Genomic DNA, 22,978 nt, shown 5'->3' with positions numbered 1-22,978 from the left:
AGGCAATAAACATTATGAGTTCTGTTATATTAACAGAAGCTACTGAAAAGCCCAGGTTTGTGTCTGTTGAGACAGGCGTGTGAAATGATTCAAGACAATGAGTGACCTATTCCAAAATTCATCTGTTTAAGAATTAAACCCTCTGGATTTCCATATATGATTGAGTCTTTAAAGTGTTGAACAACGCACCCCCTCACAATCAGCTCACAGAGTACTATACTTGTCACGTTAGTTGTGAACACTAAACACAAACCTGTTCTGTAACCAGCTAAGGCAATACACACGCAAAGCCACAGTGTAACCATTTTAGTCTTGTGGCTTGCAAAACTGCAGAGGTAACAAAAATATGAAGTCGTAAAAGAAAACGGAAGAAACATAGATGGTTTTGTTACCAAATCTCACCCCACACAAAGGTAACTTCTTTCCTACAGTGGTAATTCACATACACCTGATCAGACATAGCAAGTGAGAGAAACACCTTTGTGAGCAGGCGTTCAAGGGCAGAGGTGTTACATGAGCCCAACTCAAAACATGTATTAAGTTACTCAACTACTACAGTATCAAAAAAGGAAAAGTGGGTTTGGGGGTTGAGTTTTTAAGCATACAATATTTTATAGAAAGAGACACACAGAGGATGGGCTGAGTCAGAATTCACAACGGTACCTCTGCCTGTACAGGGCAAACAACCAGTTTTCATTAACATCCTTCCTCACCTGTTTCCAGATTGCACTCTTCTAGGGGTTGTGAAACGAGTAGCCACATTTAGAACACAAAAGACCAAACGTTCAGAAGTTTTATAACAAACCATGGCTACTCTTACCTGCTTCAGCCTGAAAGGCCGTAACACCATCACTTATAAATCATCCATTTTATAAATATTTCATGTCCGGGTTAGATTAAAACTTTTCCATTTGGAAAAGACCAGAGAAGACGTTCTTTCCAAAGGTTCTTATCTTTTCAAGCGTGAGACTTTAAAGACTAAGTTAGCTTTATGCCAATTTACAAAAAAACATGGAGAAAGACTCAAACCAGATGCTTATGTGACTGCACCAAAGTCACAATCCAGCATCAACACCGATCTTACCAACCTAAGACTCATAGGCAGAAAGAGACATTAAATTACTAGCATTTCTCCAACACAGTTTGACCCATGCTTGAGATTACATCAGAGAGCTATCAAAAGCCATGTCCTTCCCTCTTCTGTTAGTGGCTCTCTCCCCCTCTGATCGCATAGTCCATTTTAGCAGTGACTCGACTGTGACAGGATGATGGATTACAAAATTTTAAAAATTAAATAAATAAACAAAAAGCTACTCAATACATTTCAGAATCAATATACTATTGCTGACCAACCTCCCAACCCTTTTCAGGTACTCCCTTCACAAGCGCCTGTTTAAAGATGAGACACGCTTTTTGGTTTGATGCCACAGAACCAGAGGGAGAGATGAAAAAAGGATTTTATAGCAGTCAACATAGGGTAGCTCAAAAAAGCAAGATGAAAAATCAAATCTGGAAGCTAAAGCATCTGTATTACTACATACAGACCTTGGAGTTTAGTGCTGTGATTATTCATTACAGCACTTTGATAATGGCACTGGCTTACATCTTCATTCAAAATCAGTTTGTTTTCCAACTGACAAGTCTCACTGACAGTACCTAGAGCTAGTGACAGTCATACCCAGGTTTCCATAACAAAGATGGTGATATTTTAGAGAAAAAAAAACAGTGTAGCAGAGGGGAAATTCCCTTACTTTTTGACCACAACAACTGGTTAAGGAATAGGACACTGAAAGAAACAGGTCAGCTCTCCAAGTCTGAAGCTTTATTCCACAGGGTCCATCTCCCACCCAAGCCCTGCTGAGCTAGCCATCCACCTCTGAGTACCCTGCTTAAGTTTGCCTCTCCTGTTTCAGAACAGATGACTAGCTTTTTCCCACCTTAAATCAGGCTCGATCCAAATTCAGCCTTCCAAACTCATGGCTCACCTGTTTCACTTCCCAGAACATACTCACTAATCAAGTTTATGTCAGTCCTCCACAGCATTAACAGCCCTGGAATGATGGCAGAATCCTCAATAAGTGGTTAAGCCTGTCCAGGTACCCTAGCAAGTCACTCTTTGTAAAAGTGACGAATATCTCCTTCACAAGTTCTCAGCAAGAGAGTCCAGAAGCCCAAGTATTTTGTCACCACATGAAAGAAGCCTGCATACCAGCAGAGTGGAGTGGGGACCTGAAAAGGGCCTGTCAGGTTGTCCTCTCATATTTCAGATCACCATGTCTGCGATAACTGACAATGCTAATGCACTTCTGTTGTGCTGATGAACAGCATTTTTAAATCCCCTACCCTATGTCTCTGGTTTTCTTCTTGAAAGTTAATCCCTTTTCACACAATTTTATGTAGATTAATATTTGGACTTATCTGGAATACATATATGTAAACATATATATACACACAAACAGGCACACATATGTGTGGATTTTTTGTTTTGAAGAAATGGAGAAAATGATACTCTAGGTTGTTTAAAACTATTTCCCCATTCAGTTGGGAAGAAGTAAGAAAGAAGCAAGCATTTTTTAAAAAAAAACAATTAACAGTCCTTGAAATGACAAAATATCCACTAATGCATAATTATCTCACACCAGTTACACCTAAAGAATGTTTGGGTTGAGTTTACTTTTCATTACCATCTACCTCAAGCAGACAGGAGAGGGAAAGGGAAAGAGAGCCAACATGACAAAGCAAAAGGGGAAAAGGTAGTTTTGGCATATGTAGATGTCTCTTTGAAGACCAGAAAATACAGATCTAAACACTAACATTACGTAACCTACTTTTTTTTAAAATTTAGATTAGAGTTCTATTTTGCTAGTAACAACATATTTGTTTATCAGTGTTGGAGGAAAAAAGCTGATGCAACATGCTGCAAGGGATTGTTTTCTGTTCACCTTACATTATGCAATGCATGTGCAGCTCAGGTGTGTACCTTTAGTGATATCTTCAGCTGGGAACTAATTTAATCCCACAGAAAGTGCACTGCTTGAAACCCATGTAGGGTTTAAAGAAAAAATGGCAACACTAAACAAAATGTTATATAAGTTTAAAATACATTAAACAAGACTAATGATAATCATGGCAAAGAACAAACACGGTGAAATACTTCAGAGACGTAATTAAGAAAAAAACTCTACCACCAGTACTTTTGTACTTCTGCAGCAAAAAAAGTAAGCATGCATGGCTCTTTAAAATTACCATTCTACACATATTCATTACTTCAGCTACCAAATGGCATTAAAAGTCATCATGACAAATTTTTATAAATACATATAATTTTATTTAATGCTATTGGAGCTGTTAAAGCATTTTACTCTGAGCTGAAACATCCAGTTCATGTTAACTTCCCCCTTTCTTTTTTTAAGTAAGCAGTGAATAACTTTAATAAAGAATTAACAGCAAAAACTGTCAGTCATGAACATGATGAAGATGAAAATTAAAGGGAGACAAAAAGGAGTACGTTGAATTACAGTGTGGAGAAAGCAGAGATTTAGGTGAAATTTAGCCTATCTGAACCTGAGCCTTAATCTCCAATTTCTATCACGTCCGTACCCACAGTGAACAAATGCCCTTATATTGTCACAGGAAATGAATGAGTAATTTCATCTTATTTCCATCTGGCAAGTGGCTTACCAATTGCATTTACTAGTATTTGGGAGCAAAAGTAAATATAAAAAAAGAAATTAATTGCTTTATTATTCCCTTTACCGGAAAGAAGACCTATGGCTAATATAGATGTATGGGAGAAAAAAAATTAAGTGTACATACAGTTTCAAGGGATGTAAACTATACATACAGGTCTATGCTTGAACAGCTGAAACTATTAATTACATCAAGAAGTTCATTCCAAAAAAAACCCCCATGTGATACGACTTGGTAGAAAACTGAAATAAGGAGCTAGGAATGCCATTGAAAGATTAGAAGATACTTTGTAGCATATAAATTCAGTAAATTCTACTGCAACGTAATAAAACTTCTTTAAGCCTGGCTAAATTGATGATATTGGGAAGCTCCTGATAGTTTTACATTTCTGCGTTACTTCTAGAGGCACCCAGGAATGGAAAGAAAAGTCAAGGAAAGGGGGAGAGAGAGGATAGTCAAACATAACAGTCTCAAATTTGCACTTGTTCTCTTCCCTCACCAATAGACCAACACTAAGTCTTTCCATTTGTCTAACCGCGTACTTTCCACACTCAAATAAACAGTGCAGCAGTTCACACAAGTTAGGCCTAGTTAGCATAGCTGTTAGCATAAGCCTGTGAACTTCCACCAACCACTTGTTTCAGTAAAGTAGACGAAGTATGACCAACCTCTTGTTCTAGACAGCAGAACGAACTCCGGCAAGTTTTGCATGCTCAAAGAAACAGATAGCCAAACTATGCAAATAACCTGTTGGTCATCAAGAAGTGCAAATGGGTCCAGAAGCATCCTGAACGAGCAGAGCCCTGTCAGTGGCAACAAGTCAGAAAACAACAGTGCAAGCTAAATGGACCAGTGACCAAGGAGGTATTCTCTATGCAATCCTATAACCAATTAAACTAGAGAATATTCAATGGATCCCAGAGGAGAGACTCTGGGAGATGCCACGGTCCTGCACCTGGACTGTGCATCACACAGCTGAAGCCACAACTTCTCTCCTGGCCCACATCATCTCTTCTGCAGAACATGGATGTCATGCAACTTGTGAACTGCATAAACTGAGATTAAAGTGGTTTGGTATCCAAATTCATTTATAGTCTCCACACTGCCATTTGGTCTTAAACTTTGACAAATAGCAAACCATTTCCCCAAATATCTAGAGACAAATGCAAAAGCATTAACAGACACTAGCCACGCCCTCTTGTCAATTCAGTCAGCAGCTGTGTGATCTCATGTTTATTCCCAATGCCACCTGGCATTTTGCAGTTCACCTAAAAATCACTCAGTTATCAATTCCTGAAGTAAAATTAATTAAGCACTCCTGCTGTCACTTTGTCCTTTCTGCAATCAGAAGAGCTAAATACCTGGTACACCATTTAAAAAGAAAGAAAGAAAACAATTTTATTACAAGGAAAGCAAGCAATTGATCTGAAAGTGGATCTTAGTTTGAGCTCTCAAGATAAGAAAAATTAAAACTGACAGGGGAAAACAACATGGAAACTCTTGCAATTGCATATGTTTTTTGCCTAATTAATGTAATCAAGCTGAAGGAAGTGACATCAACCCAACAGATTATGCTCTATGGAAGAAAAAAAAATAATCACGACTTAGTTTTACAAGTTAGTTTTATCAAAAAATCAGAGGATCTACATTCCTATTATTTGTTCTTATAATACAATTGATTGTTATTGTATTTGACCATCACATTTAATGACTATATTAAATATTTCTGGTTCTATTAAAATTGCCCTAAAATGGTTGTAACTACTCTTAAGTTTCAAGTGCAATTTGAAAATCTGCATCAGGAACTTGTGCAGTAAAGTTGTACGGTTAAAGTGTACTTAATTAAGCACTGCATATCGCAAGCTGCTTTCAGCTTTCTATCAACAGCTTGAAATCAAGTAGATGTCTGGGCCACAAATACTTTATTTAAAAGAAAAGAGCCGTACACAACTGATTTTGCCCCCTTCTATTTACCTTGCTAAAGACCAATGCAAAAGATGTTGCTTTTGCTGAAAGACAGTAAGCAAATATTAGCAATTCATCACATACAAACGGTCACAGAAATACATGCAAGTACTCCTTCTGAACATTAGAAATCAAACAACAGCTGAAAATATCCTCAATGGACCCACTTAACTGTGTTGTATGATGTGCTGTAAGAAGCTGGAATAAAAGCTAGTAGCCTTTTCCATGAACTCTTCTCTCACATTCCCTCCGTGATTTTTTATATAGAAGAAAGCCTCAGGATTGTCCACCCCATTTCTCCCTTTGCCACTGCCACTGCTTCAACATCTCTGACGCTTAACGTGAACATGCTGGCTTTTGCTCCAAAGAGATGCTTATCCTTGGTCGGTTTTGCTGGGCACTGAGACATTACGTGTCTTTGCTGCCTACATGTTAGTGCTTGACTAATGACTAAAAAGATCAGTCAATGCATTTTAGAAGTAATACAATAAGTTTTTATGTGGGTCAGACAAGACATTTGCCTATAAAAATAAAATCCTGCCTATAATAGTATTTCTAATTTAGACAGTTCCATGTCCTAGTTATATTTTTTCCTCTGATATCAGGTCATCATCACCTCAGAACTGCAAGATAGGATACAACCTGGAAAATAATTATAGCTAACTGATATACCTGTTACCCGTACAACTTTCAAAAGTAAAAGAAAATCACCAGACAGACAAAAAAAAATTTCAAAGTAAAACAAAATGCCAAAAAACTGCTATCATTTTATAAAGATTTTAATAAAGTCATAGTAATAACAGAAAATGAGAAGTCTAATAAACAAAAATCTTTTAAATTAATAGCTCAGCTATTGTTCCTCTTGATTAGGCTTGTAAAAGGCACATCCTTCCCAATAAAGACACTTATAGGAATCACATTTTCCAAACAAATTTTAGAACTAGAATTTTAGCTTCATTGAGGCTAAAAAAAATCCCAAATCCAAAAATCCCTTTCTACAGTCAAGTTAAATAAATATTGGTGTTTAATGGAACAGACTAAAATTTTACTAAAAATTAAGTGCTAAATTAACTTCTTTTCCTCTTTCACTGTGATATCTGACATATAAAGCTCCTGACTAAATATTTAAACACTAAGTAAAATACACATTTACAAAGGCATATTCCAGTATCCTCTCCCTTTTTAAAGTATTTCTCTACCATCAAGGTTTTAAATAAACATGCATGAAAATTTGTTTCACTTTTATATATCTAAATCCCTCTTCAACATCTACTTTAGTTTTTTAAGTGTAATGTGGTACATCCTGGTTATACACTCCGATCTACACAGTGAAATACACAATGTTACATCTCCATTGACTTAGTACGTAAGAAATCTGATTTAATGTTTAGTAAAAAGAATTCTATTCTCCTACTAATTTAGAGTTTAAAAAAAAATATTTGTAATTAGCTGGTATTTATTGTTTTAAGCCAGCAGAACTCAAAGGGATGCTTTCATAGGCATCAGGTCTAAAGCATAACTTCACAGGGGAAAAGGATCATATTAAAAATAATTGGAAAACTATCTGTCTTAATAGGTTCCATTAATTTCTATAACCAGTAAGCAGTGCCCTGTGAAGCTGACTGGAAATCACAGCTTTGATAGTTGATAAATATAAATAGCATCTTTTATCTTTATTTATAAAAAGTTGAGAAATTAGTCTTCCATAAACAAGCGTTTGATATTGTGGCCTTGTGGTAGACGGTATCAAATCTAATTAGTTGCATGTAATCTATAAGAAGCATACCTTTCAACCTAATCATATGCGGGCACAAATATTTTTGTTACATATCAGTGACAAGAATACAGGTTATTACAACATTTAGATTAGAATTACTTACAGTTTTAACCAGACATATTAGAGGACATTGACTTGTTTGGAACAGGAACTGCCACACCACGCATTGTCCCAGGGAGGACATACTGCATCTTTCCACATTACAATCATTCTGACTAATGATCATTCTAACTAAGGTCATCCCAATAGAGTTTCAATATACTGTGACAGTGAAATGTTTCTAGCATACTAATGTAACTCTCTGAAAAACAAACAGGAATTGAGACTTTTGATGATTCCATACTAAGACAACCAAAACCATGAGATTCCCCCCCAATAACTTTGGTAGATCAACTGATCCTTATTAGATAATGGCCATCATTCAATTATGTATTACTGTTTGTTTTTTGTGTATCATGTACAATTTTGGCCTTTGAAAACACAGAGAAAGTAAATATAAATTAGTAATTAATGAAACTTGCAATGACAGAAAAAGGAGGCAACAAACCAGGAAGACTAGCAAGCAGCAGGATTGAAACACTGGAAAATTACACATTTGTTTGAAATACAGAGAAGATCACTGCCACAGGTTATGAATGCTAAAAGATCACGAGTTCACTGAAGAAAAAAACACATTGAAGACTTAACTATGTATAAAGATGTGACCTCTGGCTCAGAAAAAACTGTCAACCGTTGGGATCTGGGAAATATCACTATTTAGTTTATTCTGTCTATGTGTATAAAGAGACAGACATTTAATATATGTTAATTAACATGTATTTACTCTTTTACCTAAGCATCTGCTCTCGGTCACCTGCTGAAGACAAAAAACCGGGCTCAACCAGCCTGAAGACAACCCTGTATGGTTGTACATGTTATTACTACCTTCTAACAGATCTACCTTGAAAAAGCTTTCTTGAGGTCCAAGTATCTTAAAGAGTCTTGAAAACACCCAGGTGCTCACTGAATACGTGCGCAATGATTATCTGCCTTCAAGAGATAGAAGATAAATTACTTCCACATTACAGGATTAGTCTTAGGGGACCTATCAGAGTACTAAATTAAGCCACTTGCACTATAGCAGACTAAAAATAGTCCTGAAACACACAGCTACCACTCTCTCACCTTTACCAAAATAGTCGTCTCACTGTTCACCTCAGCACATTTTAAGCATATATGCATACAGAATCCACAGTATATTCTAAATTTAGCAGATGTAATCTATGCTTGCTTACCTTTACATTACCAACATAAGCAAAATTTGGCTAAAAGGGCTCATTAAGAAGGCAGCATCTCAGTGCTAATGATCCAAATGTCTTAAATGCAAGGACAAAATGTTCCAAAGGAAAACCTCCAAGTTTATTCCACACATACCACCCTTCAGAATACAAAACCTACAGACAGGTCCACATTGACTTATAAAAATCAGCCAGTTTACCATGTAGACTTTTTACTTTTAGAAGGCCTTTAAGCCTTTAAGCCATAAATTTCTTATTCCCCTGCCTCTTCACCTTGGGAAATTATTCCATATTAGTATTCTAAAATAATTATATTCCCACTTCACAGAACAGAAAAAGGTATCTGAAAGAATGAAGTTTCAGAGAAGTGCATTTGTGGGAAACTGAAACAAGACACACAGCACTTACAGAATATACAAACTTGTAATTTCAACTTTACATCCTTTAGAGATCATTAACAAGTAATTCAATAACAACAAAATTATCAGCTTTTTATCTGTGTTGATGTCTATGTACCTAGTATTTTCAATTTCTCAATGAATTCAGAAACTTAATAGTATGTGTTAACTTTTAATCCTTTCTATAGTTTTTTAATGTATCTTTTCTCCAAAGAACTTTTATTCATTTAGGTAACAGATCTATCCTTACTCTATGCATTATGGCAGAAATTCTTGCAATGGCAGATATTCTGTTCAAAGCATCTCCTAATAGCATTACAGTTGAAACAGCTATCAATCAACTAAAAGTTGCAATCTCAAAAGCAGATGAGGAATTTTTTTCTTTTGGACAGCAAAAAAGGAAGAAAAATCAGTTTTGCACATAAAACGAAAAGGCACGGGGAGGGGAACATTTTTTGTAAATACGACATCATTGCAGGTCAGCACAATACGTAACTGGAACTAGGCCATGAACCAGACCACATTTTGTCAGTTTACACTTTTACAAAAAACCTCACATTGTATTTCATAAGAGAAATTTGAGAGAGAGTACATTTCGGAAGTAAGGTAGTATGTACTAGCTATGGTGCTGCTGAAAGATGGAGGGAACATCTCCTTAATACTGACTTAAAAGAATTATTTTACAAGTAAGGCCATAAATTTTGCTTATAACTACATCTTTGTTTACGGTGGGGTTTTATTTATTTAAACAAATGCACTGTTATCCCTGGAACTCTGCTGGAAGCTTTCAGGATATTAAAATATAGGTGCATAGTCTATTTAATAGTCAGCACAAACTTTCCTGGTAAGTAGCTGATCTGTTTTCCATCCTTTCCTCCAGACTTTTCTTTTTTTTTTTTCCTCCCACCTTCACTTCGGTCACAAATTCACAGCCAACTGCGTGGCTTTACTTCAGCTGAAGAACCTGCATTACAACGCTCAGCTTTCTAGCAGTAGCTAGATATGGAGCTTCCTTTACCAATATTGAGAAAGTTTCCAGAAAACACAGCTATAGCTACAAATAACACATCAGAAGGCAAAAGACATTTTTAAAACCATCCTGCACAGAATTACAGAACACAGACCTAGAAAATACAAGTGATTAACCTCCAACTCATTATCAGTGTATTTTAAGTACATATATAGATATACATTCTTACACAGGAAAGATAAGCTGCAATTTAGGAAAATTTCCACAACAGATAATCTTAACAGTTCATTTAACAAAAAATTACTATAAAATCCATGGAACAGGCTATTTAATCATGTTCTGAGTAACTAGCTTCAAATTAAATAGATTTTTCTACACCTAACAAATTCCCTTGCAAAAAACGAAGTTGCAAAAAAAAAAAAATACTTGAAAAAGAGTACCTTTTGAGGGTTATTTTTTCTGTTTTGACATTAGAGGAAGCATTCTTTTCAGTCTAATCTTTTTACCTATTCATACAGAATACGTTTTATTCCAGGAATACAGATTTTTATTTGTTTAAAAACAAGAAAACCCACTTCTTTTTTCAGTTCAACACAGATTCTTTTTTCAGTTCAACTTCTGAATTTCTTTTTCGTCGAATTCATGGAAAAAATACTCTCTGTAAGAGCATTATAGATCAAGACTACTTCATGAATGTATTCATATTTCATGCTAATTAGTCTTTGTACACAATCCCTTTCCCTGATGTGCTTAGTACATGTGTCTCTGTCCTCCACTGCTCGTTAAATGTGCTATAGTTTATTTGAGCACTGCATCACTGAGACTGAAATAGACATTTCAGAATACAAAACTGCCTTTCTTCCTCTGCTGTATTTTACAAAGCTGCTACAAACACAAGCTCTAGTTCCCTCAGAAAAACAAGGCATATAGTAGGTACAGAATGTACTCACTACTAACACAGTTATCACTGGAATCCCAAACTTGTTGAATATATGTATGTGGGTAACATACACTTGTCTGTGAATGACAAGTAGTGATCCTTACTCTTTTCTAACAGGGACCTCTGAGACACCAAGTGTAGGAAAAAACCAACGCATGCCTTTGAGAATTTACCTCCCCTTGACTTTTCTTTATAGTCAGAATTGACTCCTCCACCTCTCCTCTTCAAGATTTTCATTTTTAAATTCTGAGAACTTGGGTTTAACAAATTAATACATGAATTCTGTAAGTTACCACCTAAAATTTAAGACATTATAACTAAGACAGCTCAGTCACAACATTGTTAAAAACACATACAAGAGACCTTTTAAGATAATACACAGCTCTTCTCACTCCAGTATTTTTCCTTCCAAGCCTTTTACACAAGAGTGCTCTACAAGTTCACCACAACCCCAACACCAACCTCACTTTCTGAAAGTCAGTTCTTAGCATTTCCAAAATCAGATTTTTATGAATGAAATAATACAAAAGCGGTTCATTAATTTATTACATTTTTAGAATTACCAAGTAGTTCCCAAAGTTTACTGAAGGAATACCAACAAATACCTAAAATTACTCAAGCAGCAAAACTATCATACTTTACTTAAGCAGAAAAACTATGATAGTAAAACTGTCATACTTCAGAAAAAAGAAAATAGCCTTCGTTAAATTCTACTGCTGAAGCTTTTTGACAAAATTACTGATTTAAATGTGCACTAAAGCTGAGCAGCAGGGGTTTCTTTATTAGTACTCTTCAGAAACTCTTTCAGTTCCACAGGTTTCTTAACCAAATGATGGTCTTACAGCAAGCATATACACACGTGACATCCTCTACAATCTCAGTTTCATGCTTAGCACTAAAAAAGGCAGATAATCAGCGTGTATCTGTAGAAGTAACTAGCAGGGTTTTATTTTGTATCCTTGCTCCTCAAATCTCCAGTGGGGAAGACTAACTTGTCCTAGTGAAATTTCAAAAGGGTTAAGCAGTGCTAATTAAGCTAAAACTGAAGGAATCACCTCCACATTAGAGCATTTGACCTGGATTCAGAATAGATACAATGCTGATTCTGAAGATGAACTTGATTTCTATAGGAATTGTGTGGAATACATTATTATATACCTCAAAGCAATCAATGAATAAAGCTAGCAACTTTCAAATATCACAGACCTCAAACTATTTCCCATCTGTCTCTTAATCTCTTAATTCACATACAGACTACTTGTATTTGCTTTTCTGAAGCTGCAATTATTACAGTTCTTTATGTAATGCTAACCAAGAAAATATCCAAACCCTTCAGATTCAACACCAATGCTCTGAAAAAATACTAACTTTAACTATTGCACATGTAAAGAAAGCAAGCTCCAGGAATAACGACAGGAGATCTAGGAAAATTGCACCTATCTGACTTGTCGCTCATTGATTTTTTTCCCCTCATGAAGATACTGCAAAGCTTTTAAAAGCAGAGCCGTAAAAGAGACATAATTAAAGTGTACTACAGCCCGAGATCTCCAGTAAAATTCCTGCATCTGTTCAACCCTATGGCACGATCATTCTGAAAGCATTATTTATATAAGATTTTACAGGAAAACAATACAATACACAAAACAAAACCAAAACAACTGAGACTGATCCTAACTTCTGAGAAAGTCTAAATAGATTTTTTTTTAATCTGGGATATTCTTCATTCACTGTCACATGATGAAAACAACTCTACAGTCCCAAACTGAAAAAAAAAAAAAAAATTTCAAACTTCCTGTATGGTTCAAAAGAAAGTCTTCACAAAATATCAGTGTTCCCTCACATTAGTCCATCACAGACAAAACTTGTGGTCAAAATTTTAGCATCAACAAAGTCATTTATGAAAAGGAAGCCTTCATTTGTTCTTGGTAACATTTACAACAATGCCTATCTGTACCTTTCATCATACAACATTGTGTTTTACCATATAGAATTCATGTTAAAGATAATCAACACAGAACTGTCAGGCACTCCCAAGTAAAGTGAGTAAAAGACTTTTTTGTTACAGTGGTTTTTAAATACCAATTTGGGCGTGAATATTCAGCTTCTGATCTACTTCTAGCAAATAAGCAGTATAATTGCTAGTAGGTCATACCAACAGTACATCTATTTTACATAGCATGGTTTTTCAAAATAAAATATATAATCTTTGTGACTCAATGTTACAAATTACCTTCCACATAGAAAAGGAATCATTTAACTTATTGAAAGGTAAGTGTGCTAAAATGCTATTTGAAATAAAAGATGAACTAAAATTTACAAACATTGCCTCCTAATTGGAAGCTTTTGTTTGTTTTGGCGCCTTCAGAATGCTGTTCTCATTTTAGTTCTTTTGTACTATGATGAAAGAAACGTGTACTGATGCTCTGGAAATAAAAGACACACACTCCCTTCAACAGGAGCAGGTGCTATCGAACAGCTACCATTTGCACAGTGGCTCCCTCATATGAAAAAATTTACACAGGAACATACATACAAGTAATTCTTGGGAAGCCTCATTTGTGATTCTCCTGAACAATAGCCCAGCTGCAGCAAAACTACATGCATCATTCCTGAGGTCAGTTTGGAGACCCGGCTTCTCTGTGTAACTATTGAAAGTTTATAAATAAAGTATAACTACTAAGGAGCCAACTTCTGCAGTTAAGCCTTAGTACCTGATGCAAAACTGAATACAAAGAAAACATAAGCCTTTTTTCCCCCCCTTCTTTTTTCTCTTGATACTTTAAACATAGCAAGACTGGGTATCATTATCTGGTGCAAATTGCCCCTGACACTTCTGGGCAGAAAAGCTTTTATTTCATTGGTAATTATATACAAATATTTTTTTCCTTAATCAAGAAATATATTCTTAGGCATTTACTGTGATCGTTGTTTAAATAATTCTAAGATCATTTAAGAATAGAAAAAAATGCATATAAAAATATACAAAACCACAAATATAGAGACACACATATATAAATCTATGCTAAGTGGTAATAATTCCAGGCATCAGTTTATTTAAACAATGCAAAGCTTTTTCCATCCCTGAGTTTGACAGTTTACCTATTGGATAAATCCCGTTGAGAAGGAAAGGAAAAGATGAAAATGGCAAACTAGTAACTCACTCTTGCTTCTTTATGGTACTTGAATTTATTCTGTTGTTGAAAAAGAACAACAATTTCAAATACATTGAAAGATGAAAACAAACCAGCCTGCTTCACTTCTATGTGAAGCTGAGATATGAAGACTGATTACCTAAGCATGCAATCTAACTAAATGTAATTCCTGTAAGTCACAGAAACATTTGGTGACCCTACACTGCAAAGCAGTATCTTCCTTCGGTTTGGATTCATACACTTCTGAAAAGGAGAGGGCAAGGATGGAAAGGAAACAAACATGCACATCCTGAATTAATCAGAAGACCAAGGGAGCCACCTGCAGTTTGCAATCCAGAAACAAATACATTATGAGTTTGTGTTTTTTTCTTTTTATTTCACCACAGCAATGCATACAGTTGAGCTAGGACAACGTATCTGTGCTTAATACTAGAGATTCTTGTATTAAGCTGAAGCTTGCTGTCTCACACCTACAAACACACTGTGTTACAGGAACTTTGGCCAAAACTGAGTCCATTTAAAGCTTGTAAAAGTAAGTTCTCTGGTAAATTTGATCTGGGCTTCTTAGCATATCAAATTCAGATCCATTTTTTTGAAGTACTAATCCCTTTTTCCTTTTCTTTATAAGTACCAAATGTAAATGAATGCAAACAGTTTTCCTTCAAGTTTAACGGTGCACCGACCTCATTCTTTGGCTGCCACTTATCTCTTTACTAAGAAATAGCTGAAAAGTAAGATAAACAAAACTTTTCTCCCCACTAAAAATGTTTCATTATGTCAAGCACAAAGGAAGGGCTGATAAAGAAAGATGCATATTTCATATTGTCATTTGTCAGTCAAGAATAACAATGACTATAAGCTCTGTAATATTCAGAGGAACACTGCACAGAAGTAGAATCAATCTTGAAATATTACATCACTTCGATGGCAGAATAAAAGCTTTAAAACTGCATTTAATGCACGCAAACTTAATTATTTCAATGAGAATGTTTGAAGCTAAAATTCATTCTGATCAAAGAAAGAACATCATCTGCTTCAGCAGACTAACTGGTCACAGAGGGGGTTAAAAATAATAAAATTCATGTCAGAAAGACATACCTGTTAACTAGGGGAGCAAAGGGAAGGAACAAAAATTGACTGAATCAACAGTATCTACTGACTAACATTGAAACTAGCCTGTCTGTCTTTCTTCCTCTCCTCAATATCTGGCAGAGGTGTAAATAGAAAGAGTATAAGTTACTCTAGAAATTTTAAAAACCCTTGCAAAATAACACGCTATCCTTTAAGAAAGGGTGGTTTCACAGAGGGAAAAAATTACACACGATTTTCTTCAGGAGATCAAAAAAATCAGCCTGCTCTATATCAGATGTAGAACACAAAAGACATAGCTTTAACATTCCCTTCCTGACTAGGCGATTTGGTAGTCAGTTCTACATTCCCTTCTTGCATAAAGGTACCTTGCACAATTGAAATCAGAAGGTACAATAAGGTTCAAAAGACAGAAACTATTGAGAACATTCAATGGCTCTACAAGAAGCAGCAAAAGGGCCTCAAAGAAAACTCACTGAAGACTGCACATGGGTATTCCACATGTGAACATAACGTGAACATCTTCTGCATGATGTTAGTGAGTAAGACTACTATTTACTTGTACACGAATATTACAGAATTAACATGTTAATAGTATCAACAAAATGTGTTCAAACCAGAAGGGTCGTTTTAATTAAAGCCTAATAAAAATATACTAAGGACATTGCAACTTCCTGGTTTATATGTCTAATTTGTTCAACACACGAAGAAATTAAATACAGACAGTTACGTCTTTCATATTGCTGTACTACAGAACTTTTGGGGGAAGAAGAATAATTTCAAACACTGAAGTAGGTAAGTTGTTCAAATTTTCTGGTATGTTTTCTTAACAATGGAAAATAGAAATTTAAGATATAATAAGGTGGTCTTGTGGATGCTGCAAGCAAGGCAAAATAAAAGCTAAAGTGGGTAGGAATAGCAGCCCACCTACATTCTGGCCTTTAATTCACTACTCCAAGAAAGCTGACATTTAGACCTCAAATGCCACGTATCCACAGAAACTAGGTGGCAATCAAAAGACTATGGCAGCTCAAGTTTTAATAGTGCACTTTAATTCTTATGTAGTCATCCAAGAACTTTAAGGCAGGGAAGAAAAACATACAGAAATTTTACCAGAACTGAAGAAAGTCTTGATAAGCTACCCCAATCAACACATGCAAACAGAAGACGCTAGTCAATGATCTACTAGCAGAAAAAAAGTTGTCAATATCTTTTAAACAGTATTTTAGCAACAAGCTAGAACAACCCCAAGCAGACTTAAAAGGAGGAAAATCTCCACTGTAAGATCATACAACTTGTAATGAAGAACTCGAGATGCCGATGACTTGTTGCAACACCATTTGACCTTCACTCTTCAGAGAGACATAGGATGCGTGAGCATAACGTCAGAAAAAAGAAGGGGTGGATGATAAGAAGTTTATGTTTGAGTGTTAGTATCAACATAACCGGAATAATGGTGTTTGTTGTATTTTGATTAAACTTAATGCTTTAATAAAGTACAAATAAGTGTTGAAGTCTCCACAGAAGGTTTGTATACTTTTTGTTCATGAAAACATTGAATGCAACACCTGCATATATCTATCATACCACCTATGTACAGTAACAGCCAGTATTCCACCTTCATCTATTTTTAGAGCCAGTCCCCTTGCTATTTCCGACTAATTTAGAAAGAACATTTACCTTATAGTGTTTACAAGAAACTAATTTGGATAAGCAGTTATCTGCTTACAGTTCTGCACAAGTACAGTTTCCTGAACTGTTTATAGTCTAACCTTTTATAGCCTAAAAAAGAAACTGTTTATCACCTTCAAATAAGCTTTATTCATAATGTTGACAAAGGAGGATGTTGATGATATCACTGTAGTTAGTGTTATTTAAACATCACCTTTTTCTTAACCTCATCATGTCATATGTTGTGTCTTCCTCAGAAGTAATGTTGTCTCCCTGGACTGTTCTTCAGCTTTTTTGGTATCCTCTTTCTTAAATTTTTCCACCACTTTTTCATACTACTTTCGGTTGCCCATTTCAACCGTCTTCCTCCTCAACTAACAAAACAAGTTTAGATACTAAAATACTGGCACTGACCCAAAACATGAACAAGTTAAAACTAAATTCTAGTTAATCCTATCAACGTTTTACTAATTTTTCATGATTACTACCATTTTAAAAAACTGAGCTACAGATGAGTCCTAAAAGTTGTTCACAGAGGGAGATATCAAAGGTAAGACTGTTTTTTGCCTCCCCAGCCTCTGAAGTTTTCATATTGTAATTACTAAAACAAGACCATATTAAAATAAGCTATTTAATATATTTTCTATTACATATCTATTATTACATTATACATATAAAAAAAGGTGAATATTTTGTTCATGTTTTGTTCACTTATAGTTTACATGCAAGTTTGTATTTTCTCCTGTCCTTTCTCACTCAAACTCCCATAATGTGAAAAATACAACTCAGCTATTAAAACCTTCCTGGAATTTTGAAAACATATCAAAATGATTGTTGAATTGTATTTTAAAAGTCTAATCATAAAGAAGCAACAGAACCCTGATCGAGAAGTTTTCCCTTGAGGTAAGTTAGATGGATAATGAATTCTGTACTGGAACAATCCCAGTAGTTACAGACTATTATGTACTAATTACTACCTTTACAGATCTACTGTACACATAATTAATTTCTTCAGAGCACCACTATCATTCTTGACTGGCAAAATACACAACCTAAATTACAAGAGCCAGAAATTAACATGATCCTTTAGGGAGAAGGCATTAACTTGCTTTGTAGTGTTTTGCAATTAGACCATCAATCAAACAGTGAAAAGTGGTTTTTATAGTAGCAGGCCTGATACACTGAGTATCGTCACATTATTACAAAGTTATCTGAGGCCCCAAGCATATGATGTATCACAGCCTATCTACAGAGCCATAACATTTTAATCCTTTACTTTTACCTGCTAGAAGACACTTCATCATACAATTATATATGTACTTAATATTCCAAAAATTAAAACACCAACATAGGGAGTTTTTGAGATCATATTCCACAAAGCACCGCAGACATCACACTGCTGCTGATGGTGTTCTTTTCCCTTACACTGGTAGTCGAAGATAAAATTTGATGTCAGTTAAGGGACAAAAGCAAAATTTACAAAAAGAATGTTCTAGCTGCACAACATAATATGACCTACTGAAATGATTTCAAAGATTTGCTATTAAGTAGGTTCTTGCCAAGAACACTAACATTTTAAACACTTGATTTTAGTTGTTGGGTTTTTTTACAGACATTCTACAGAAATACAAATATACACACCCCCAACCCCGCCAAAAAGCAGTAGCCCAAGCTTCCAGAAATATATAACCAGACTGGATTAATATACTAAGCATAAATTCTTGTTCAACTTCATTACAATATTTCCCTCACTAGAAAATTACTATTACTCATTTAATAAAAAATGTGTAATTTTTTTAGTTCTAGAATTTTGATAGTGGGACCATCTAAAGACATCAACAAGAAGGCATTCTTAGTTGATAACACACCTCATCATTTCACTGTGTATTTACAGAAATTAATGACTTAAGAGCACATAATAGACTCACAAGGACAAGGTGCATTTATCTGATCACTTGGATCTCCTCTCTTCAGTTATTAAGAAATACTCCAGGGTTCATACTATGTAATCCAGCTAAGGAGGATTGTTCATTGAGTTTATTTCACATTTTCTTTATACTCCATAAACTGGAAAGGCTTTTTTTTTTTTTTTTTTAATTAAAAAAATTTTTTTTTAATAACAAAAAGCTTAAAATTGATCACACAAGTTTTAAAAAGGAAAAAAAAATCTCACTATATAAAGGTTATTCTACTCGTTAAAAAAACTTGTCTGAAGAGACTGTTGCTTGCAGGTAAGATTTAACTGTTTTAAAAATAAGAAGATAAGGTTGAGCTAACAATACCTCAATAGAAATCCTTCCTCTTGCTATTTAAATATCAAAACACAAATCAATCCATGATAAGATTATTTTGCAAACCAAATATTACTGAGCCTGAAATTTTCAAGTCGTGACTCAAAAAACTGTAAAAGGATGATGCATATTTTCACCAGCAAAAATCACTGCTTTCACTTTAAAGCAACGCATGATTCACAAAATAAAATTCTGGACGATATCAGATTCTCTCTTAGAATTAACGAGATCAAGAGAAAACAAGTAACTGATTGGAAACTAATACCATCTTTACTCTTTTCCTCCATGCAGCTACACAAGGAAACATGCATCTACGTGTTTCATTGCCACTCACAATGCAGTAACTGTCCCACATCTTAATACCGCCCAACTCATTAACAACCACCACAGTTGCCCATTCATTTTCAAGTGTGCCTGATCTGGAATATCATTTACTTGCCAAAATGGTCTGTGAGATATAATCATTGTTTCCATCTCTGCATCTTGGAAGCACAGTTCCAAGCCAAAAACACTCAAAGATCTTTAATGAAAATTTGAAGCCTCAGAGTCCATTTGTCAGAGGCCCTTAAAAGGTATTCGGATCATCTGTATTTCTCTTGAAGAAAAATGGAGAAAACCCTTCTAGACTGTACTGAGACAATGATAATTAGATCTCAGTTAACTTAGTTTAAACCCCAAGATCTCAAAATCCTGTAAAGTCTGAAAGGGAATACTTTTAATGTTTCCATTGCTCCCTGTACAAGAGATGTTTTCATAACTGTGCTCAGTAACTGATTTCACAGACCAAATAGTGCAGTTCGACTATTAGTACTGATTTGAACCTAACTAAATACATTCTAGATATTCATGGGGCACCAGTATTAAATATCTAATTTTACAGTAGCAAGTAAAGGTTTAACCTTATGCATACTTTTTAAAAGAAAATTTGTATCTAAGTATATTTGAAGCAGAATTATTTTACCAGTCAGGGATCATTCCTTTTTGTTCCTGGTGCTCTGTGATTAAACATTCTTATGTTTTACAAGCAGCTAACTGATGAATGCAGTAACTCATTAACTAATAAAAATTGTGCTTCAGAAGTGTCTTATTCATGACCCCCCCTCCACTTTTGGGCTCCAAAAGTACCACTTCCCTGCAGCTTTGGCTGCCTTCCTTGAAACAGGCAGTACTCACGATAGCAAGGCAGCACATAGTTTAGTGACAACCAACATTAAGTTATTCTTGGAGTATCTTAAAACAAAACTATGTTAAGTGAGGAAAAACCCCAAAGTTTCATTCTCATTGTGCCAGAGAATCATGAATAGAATTCAGAGATTGAATCAAATTTGAGTGCTGCAACCTCTATGGAATTACAAGTTTTTAGCAACTGTCTATACCATCATTTGTTTTACTTCAGTTACTATTCCCACTGGCATTCCAAAATGCTATGAAATACAAGATAGTAAACACTAAGTCATCAACAATTGCTTTTGGCAATTGTCAGTTTTCTTCCACTCATCCATTTATTTGTTTTACATGCTGACTGTGCTCTTGAGAGAATATGAAATGCATTTCTATTTGTCTTTCTATCATTCTCCTGTAATATATTAGGAGACCACACTAAGAAATGGGACTAAAGCAGAAGAGAAATTTGATCCTAGATTATGCTTGAAATAAGTATTTTGGGGATTAATGAGCTGCCTGTGGCTCTTAAGGCAAAAGGTGAGGAAGAATGGTGAATATCATTCAATGTTTCCCTTTGCAGATAGCAGTTGCAAAAAAAAGTTGCTTTGTGGAATGCAATTATTTGAGCCTGTGCTGCAACTAAATGCTCTGAGACTCTTCTTGACTTCTAGTAGGTTTTCAAGTTTTAAGAAAAACTTGAAGTCAAAGAAAGACAACACTGACTTTCTCTACTAGTCAGCCAAATTTTCAGATTTTAATATCCTAGGTAATATGTAGTAGCATTTTTAACAGTCTCGCCAGCCTTTGTTATGGCATGTTATTTTCTACAACTATTAACTGAGAACAACATAAGGAGGAACAGGAAAAATATCTGCAAGGCTATCACCACAGTAAGCTATTTGGAGAATTTCTGTTGTTCGTAGTTTTAGAACTGTGCAAGTATGTCAACAAGAATTTCCTCTCCTATGAAACTGACAGCTAGGTCAAAATTTCAAGAGGGTTTTTTCAGCATTTTTAATGAAGAAGCTTTTCAGGAATTCAGAAACATTTCCTCAGATTTCTGATTAAAGAATTCAGCTCAAGGCAAAAGCTTGTTGTTTTCATTAAGAAGGGCCTCATTCCATTTTAAGTGTTATCTGCTGCTAGGGGTTCTTTCCCTTAAAGGTTTTCCTGTCTTGCTGTCACGCTAAAACCGGTGATGAACTCCACATCATTTTAACCTCACTGCAATGCCATGAACCAAGAATCTATCAAATTTTGGTATGGAAAAAAGTGTTAAATTACAGCAGATGATGCTTTTGTATTACTGTGTGTAATATCTGAACATTTAGAGCAGACAGTGGGAAGCATTGTAAAAGCAGAACACTAATGGCTCAAATTTAGTGACTACTGAAAAGAGCATTAGCTCTGAGTGAAAGAACTGTATATTTATTTTATGAAAAACACAGCTATGACTAACTCTTTGAAGGGGTTTAAAAAGAGCACGGAAAAAGACATATTCAGAAATAACTCAAGGAATCTACTCAAGAAATGCTTCAGGAAAGTTATGGTCCTCAGAGACCTTCCTTAACCTGAGTTAACTTTTCAAACACTGTATTAGTATAAACTGCAGTTCTACTTCCTGAAATTCAGACAACAGCCAGGATACCACAAACCTCTATGTGCAATACAACTTAATTTTGAAGTAATAAAATCCTCAAGTAATTGATAGAAGTGAGAGCATTCTAGTGGTTTGAATTAAAACAGAATACTCCCTATGGTTAAAATAAACAGCATCACATGAATTGTTAATTCTCAAAGCCAAAACATTAAAGTAAAAAAAAAAAAACAAAAAAAAAACAACCCAGCAGCACAAAAATGCTTACAGTCAGTACACACATTCACTTCAAAATCCTAAGCATGTGTTTGCTTATTCAGATTTGGCCTATGAACACTTGATACACCTGACTCCATCCACCTTCAAGAACTGCACATCCCTAAAGTATATTGTATTCTAACTAGCTGATAAATTGACAAAAGATTTGTAGCTAGACCAGGAATTCATTCTTTCAGTTTCTACCACTTCCTGAACTCTAATTTGTTGGGCTTCCTCATTAGCTCCTGAGTAAGTTATTATTGAACCGTACTTCAACAGTACTTGCTTCTCTTCAGTGCCTGAAACAAATTACCAGTAAATGGCCACATATGAAATACTGATCAATTGACCATTAACCGTGGATAATAATAAAAAGACTTGAAGAGGCTGTGTGCAGCTTCAGAAGTACTCAAAGACCATTTGAAAGCCATGAAGAGAAGAGGATGGTATTAAAGTATCAAAATCATTACCAATATTCAGTTGTTAGTAACTGCATTCCCAACTCAAGATATAAATATTATCATCATATCTCCTATTGAAGGAATCAAGTGTTTGAGAAATAATGATTTTTTTCCATCTAAAACCAATAGCAGAAGAGCTCTTTACATGACATACTGAGCAGCCTCAGTTGCACTCAACAGAAAGCTCCAGCAGTTTTTATTCTCACTGTATTGCTCTCTCTAGTAGTCAGGCAGACCCATTTCACACTGTGTTCCAACAAAAATTGGTAGACTACCTG

At 35.2% G+C, this 22,978-nt stretch overlaps 1 protein-coding gene across 1 annotated transcript in view; it reads right to left on the bottom strand.

Moving 5' to 3' along the window:
- The window catches only part of DIAPH2 (diaphanous related formin 2), a 263,767-nt gene that overhangs the window by 178,480 nt on the left and 62,309 nt on the right, over positions 1-22,978 (bottom strand). The window lies entirely within an intron of this gene.

Source organism: Aptenodytes forsteri, unplaced genomic scaffold, assembly GCF_000699145.1.
Source record: "Aptenodytes forsteri isolate BGI_AS27 unplaced genomic scaffold, ASM69914v1 Scaffold371, whole genome shotgun sequence".
NCBI lineage: Eukaryota > Metazoa > Chordata > Aves > Sphenisciformes > Spheniscidae > Aptenodytes > Aptenodytes forsteri.
The sequence above is the reverse complement of the archived record's forward strand: the minus strand, read 5'-3'. Positions and strand labels throughout refer to the sequence as shown.